Below are 5,828 nucleotides of genomic sequence, written 5' to 3'. Positions count from 1 at the left end.
TGCTTTGGTAGATTTTTTCTTAAGGAAAGACGCGCACGCGCGCACTAGCGTGCGTGCACACACACACACACACGCAAATCCTAGATAAAAGCCAGTGAGTTGTTAAAAATGAATTTGCAGCATTAGAGCTGTTAGCATCATTCAGCAAGCAGCAAGCTTGATAATTTCCAGGTGTTGGGGAAAGCCGTTGTCCGGGAGCTCTTACAGAGCTTATAAATCCCTGTTGGGAGGGAGAAAAAAAATCTTTAGAGGTGAATGAAATATCAAATCACAAGACTCCTATGTAGATTTATGATTGCATAAGAAGCTTGATCATTTCCATATACTGAAATGTGCTGTCCTCCTGAGCCTGCCCAGCCCATCCTGGAGAGGAGGCGCTCTGTTCTGCCTTGATCAATGTTGACTATGAAGCAAGAAAGGGGGGGGGGCGGTGGAAAGCAGGCTGGCACCAGATGGAGCGGGGTCTCGGGAAAGGTCAAGGTTAGCCCAGGCTGCTATTGAGTCGGTAGCAGCCTCACAGATAGATCTCTGCCTCGAAGGCACCCACTGGGGCTTCTCAAAATCAAATCTAATAGAAAAGGCAGTCACAGAATGAAATCGCTTCATCTGAATGCTAAAATTGTTATTAGGCTACATTAGAGAGATATCAGGCACGTGGTTACCAAAAAAGGGAGCATGCCTAGCAGTTTGTGTCTGAAAGAAAAGCTATGAATATGTTGATAACATCAGTAATGGGCAAGTAGAAGAGATGGATATCTTTTTTTTTTCTGTCTGAAGAACAGATTAACATATTAAATGAACTTTTTTTTTTCTTTTCAACAGAACTACCTTGTATTTTGAATTGCTTGAAATTCTTTGGAAAGGGTGTATGTGGGAAAAAAAAAAAAAAAAGCTGTTCTCTCCAGAAATAGGTGGTCCTTACTGATCAAGAAGTTTGACTCACTTAAGGAATTTTGTTAGCCTCTTCTGCTAGGTGTGTGCCTTTGGAAATTTATTCCTCAAGCATTACATTGGCAGTTGGCACTACCATGGAAATCAGTCTTTCTGGCTTTGGACACTGGAAATCTGTCAGAGGCCTTCCTCCTCTCTCACTTCTTCCCCACCCTCTTTTTCCTTTTGCATTCTTTTTAGAGACAGAACGGTTTCTGGAGAAAATTTCATCTCATAGGCAAACCCAGTTTAGGAAGAGTGCTTGGGACCAGACATACATAGCATGTTAGGGTAGCCGCACTTATATTTTTCAGACAGTCTCTACCCCCAATTATCATAATGAAACCCACATTAGCTGTTTTTAACCTACAGCATAGCCCTATCTTAAAGAAGGATTTAGTCTTGTAAAATAAATGTGGGCTACACTAGATTAAACATGATGACTGCACTCCAAGGGTTAATAAATTTAGAATTAACAGATCATCCCAGCTTGATACAGCTACTATAGATGATTTAATATGCAGCCTAAGTAGGTTGACAGTCAGCTCACAGATGCAGATAAGATCAAACAGTCTCTTGATTCAATAGATTGAATGGTTGTACTGAGTGTCTAGAAGGTGAGTGACAGAACATATATGGCAGGGGTTCTGGTAAAGAGGAGCTTCGATTCCCAACTGCTGTTTTGTGCACTGGCTTTCTTTTTTTCACGGTTCACCTTCTGTAGCAATAAAGTCCAGAGCAGGGGCTTAAAAATTCTCCTCATCATATAGAATAATGGGAGCTTGTTTAAGTTTTGAATAAGGGAAAGATGGACACCTTTACTATCAAGATGTATTTCTAATTCGTTCTGCCTGGTAACTAATATCCACCAGTTCCTCTCCTTCTCTCTTCTCACAGGCTCTCAGGCCAGGGCTCTACAGACAGGATACAAGATTCCTGGGTGATGCAGATAAAGGCAGACTCATTGCTAAAATTATATAGGTAATTTCCTCAGTCCTCTACTGTGCTCTAGCTGCGAAGATCTGAATATGAAAATGAAGTGCGAAGCTAAGGTGAAATTCAAACTCCGCTACAGCCACTGTAAGAGGTTTACACTAGGAGAGAGCCTGCAGGTTTGAAACTGATGGTAAAAAATAGCAAAGCTTGCGGGTGGGGGACTTTGGGGCATTGGGGAAGATTGGGGAGTGTCCAATAGTAGAAGTATCTGTGTCATCAAGGCTTACCTTTGTGGCTCTATCTAGAGATTCTAACACCTAACTGAGGGTTTTGGGGTTTATTAAGGTTTAATTTCCTTTACGTATTCCTATTCTAGTATTTAAACAAGACAAAAACAGTTTTAAAAGAAGTGTGTGTGACCTGATGTGATAGACAAGTTTATAACAGTTTTTATGATTTGATCAAGAGCGAGGGCTCCTCCTAAACCCATTAGATTCTGTCATGTGAATATATATTCAGGCAATTTAAAAATGCATATTATGTATTCAATAGACCGGCACAGGTCTGAATTGTATCCTGTTATTCTGTTCTATCACCAACCCCCCCCCCCACCAAGTCTTAATATGAAAATTTGCAACAGTGACTGTAGAGCTACGGCAATCAGTTTTCCAATGTTTCATTTATTTATTTTATTTCATTTTATTTTTGAATATCAAAATGTCCAGTCCACACTATGAGCTAATGGCCCACAAAATTTTCCTTCAATAAATAAAGCCATTTAAAACTGAATAATAGCTCTACACACTGTTAACACGTTAACTTTTCCCTTCCTACTCCCATCTTCTAGTGAGTAGGATGATATTCTTCTCATTCAGAATTTATTATCATTAGGTAACCTCTAGGAAATTCTTAAGATATTTCAGTCTTTAAAAAATATGGTGGCAGATCTTGGTATGGTGTATTTTGTTTTGTTTTTGAAAATAATACCTATTCCTGTATAACCTGCATATTTAAAGGTTTTGAGATAAAAGCAAATCTTTACAATTTTAGGCTGAGGAAAGTGTTTGAAGTGTATCTGTGACTTGCAGAAGGAACTCTGAATGTGGGTATGGCTGGGGGTGGTGGGCATTTATTTCACATATTAACCAGATCTAAATGTTTCTCCATTTTATTCTCCCTTTCTTGGACAACCTGTGATTGCAGCAGGGGGCACCACCAACATACGAATTACTTGGAAGTAGGCAGCTTCAGCTCTCCTGTTTCCCGGACTACTTGGAGGCATAGCCACTGAAAACAGTTATCTCTCAGAAATTTGCATATTTATGGTGCCTCCTGCAGGTTCCTGGGATTGCTTTACAGTCAGGAAAGGTAACAGAAAAATATATATCCTCCTTTAAAACATGAAAAAGGATCATATAGGAACAGTGAGTCTAATAGGAGACTAATCCTTGCAAAGCCTGTAGCATGAAATTTGTTTCTGGAACATTTTTGTTGTGGTTTTGTTTTAGGATTTGAAGGGAATATTTTGGAAGTTATTGGACTAAGTCCCTGATTCCTTGAAAATAGATATAGGAAAATACTTAACATCTTGAGAAAAAAATTAGCATAGACTTACTTATTCATTGAATGAATACCTCTAAAGAACAGAAAATTCCTTACAGACACAGAAAAGCCACCCAATAGATCATTTCAAAGCCTGGTTCTATGGCACATATATTTTTTTCATCCCCAGTCGTAAGCAATGAACAAATGTGCAGTGTAGCTTTGGATATAAAAGTTAATTAGGTCTCAGAAGAGAATAGTTTCATTTTTATTGGCTCTGAGTTTCAAGGATACCTTTGATACACCTTTCCTCACAGCCTTTTTGACCTTCTTTATGGAAACAGTACATGGGCCACTCAGGCGTGTTTGGTTCGGAATGCCAGATTTCTGTTACTCTCTTCACCTCTGCAAAGCATTCTGCCAAACTAAGCATCACATTTGAAATTACACCCAGAAAGATCCAATGTTATCTCTGCCTCAGGACCAAGATGCAGTCTGTGTGATATTTGATTAGGGGCTTGAGTTCAGTGAAAGGCTTTGGGCAATCTTCAGTAGGCAATACCTGAACACAGGAATATGGGGCGGAGACTTGAATTCCAAGTCGTTTGGTTTCCGTGTTTCTTCATCAGGACCTCATCCTGATTTTAACACTAGTCTGTTGTACTTAATTGCCTTCCCTCTTAAGAGGCCAGTGAACAGGGTTCCCAGAACTGTTATCTCAATCATCAGCAAACCTCTTTAGTGATAGTGGACCTCCACCACATACAGCCTTCTCTGTAGCCCGTCTATCGAAATCTAGGGGGTGAAAAGAATTTTTCCTGCAATTAGACTTTACAAAATAAAGATGCCATGTAGTAAAATTAATATGTGCTATCAATAATATGTGGCGACATAAGTGTCCAAAATGCTAGCGGAAGGATTCTCTTAGTACACATTAGTCACCACAACTGTGTATGTACTCAGTACTACCTTTCAGGGCAACATTAAGTGATATATCTATCTGTTTTTCGGGCTAGGACAATTCTTATTAAAATAATTACTGCCATTATCTTATTATTTCAGTGCTAGTGTATCCACAATGTTTAGGCATTTGATATTATGTTGAGAAAAAAAAATATATATATATACATACCTCAAGATTCAGATTGATTTACTTGCTGCTGGTTGATCCCTTGTCCCTAAAAAAAAAGGAAGAAAAGATACAACCTAAAAATCAGGGCTCTTTTGCCCCTTTCGGCTCCCATAGTGAAAAGTGCCTTCCTTCTAGAATATTTAAAAATTGGGAGTAATGAATCGCGACTTCTTAACGTTATCGGAAGTATATTAACTTTGAATGTTTCTACAAACAAGATATCATGTTAGTCTTACTGAGGGTAAATTAGCTAAAAACACAAGCCTGGACTTAGCTTAAAATTTGTCTCTTTGTCATATTAGCTTTAAAGAGATTGAAACCTTTAAATGTGAAGACCAGTGGCAATAAAACAATCCAGCTTGGAATTCTAAAGATGTTAGTAGAACTAAAATTATGTCAATTTTTTTTAAAGGAGTAGTTCCTTTTTAGTTTGCAGCTGCTTTTCAGTGTGATTTATTTATGCTAAAATAAAAGGAAAAAAATGAAAGTTCTAGATTCCCATGAAGAAGAGTTGACTTCCTGTAAAACATGTTTAAGAATGAGCATATTTAAATTTTCTAGAATTATTAATTCAATACATACAAAAGATCTGTAATCTTCAGCAAAATTCCTTTAAGTGCTTACTATCCAAATAATTAATATGTATGCTTCCCCCCACCGCATGATTACAGTCCCAAATGGAGTTTCTTTTGAAAATCCACTAATCTTGTGTTTTTATCTACTAATTAAGTTTGGAGTTCAAGATTCAGCCTTTTCAGGAGAGTGTCATGGTTCTTTTCCCATCTTATGTGAAGAGTACATGCTGACACTTCCCTCACTCCTTAAGCAAGACCACAGACATCACTGGAATAGGTAGGCAAGTGGGTGCCAATATAAGACTCCATGAGCCATGCTAGAACCAACTAGAACAGGTCTTGATATGGAAGAAGGTAGTATGTGAAGAATCGGGCTCCAGAATTAATTCCTCAGAGTTACTCTGTGTTATAATGCATTTGGATTTGAGCTATTTGAATATTTTATTGCATTTCAAAATCTGAGAACTGAGAGCAATAAAAAAAAACATTGTAATCCAGGGTAGATAGGATTTTGAAGTTCCTGAAAATCTGAGTGGTCTACTTTGTAAGTCTTTATTCACATACGAGAGCTTTTCCTAAGGTCCTATTCTGTGGTGAGGGGGAGAAATGATGAAAATAACAGAGGCTCTGCCCTATAAGCACTGACAACCCAGGACCCGAGTGAGGCATGAGGCAGTGGCGGTGGTTTTTATGACATAAGCTATTATGTGAAA

This window comes from Mustela putorius, unplaced genomic scaffold, assembly GCF_011764305.1.
Source record: "Mustela putorius furo isolate JIRA1106 unplaced genomic scaffold, ASM1176430v1.1 tig00000224_pilon_pilon_pilon, whole genome shotgun sequence".
Classification (NCBI taxonomy): Eukaryota; Metazoa; Chordata; class Mammalia; order Carnivora; family Mustelidae; genus Mustela; species Mustela putorius.
Note: the sequence above shows the minus strand (reverse complement) of the source record.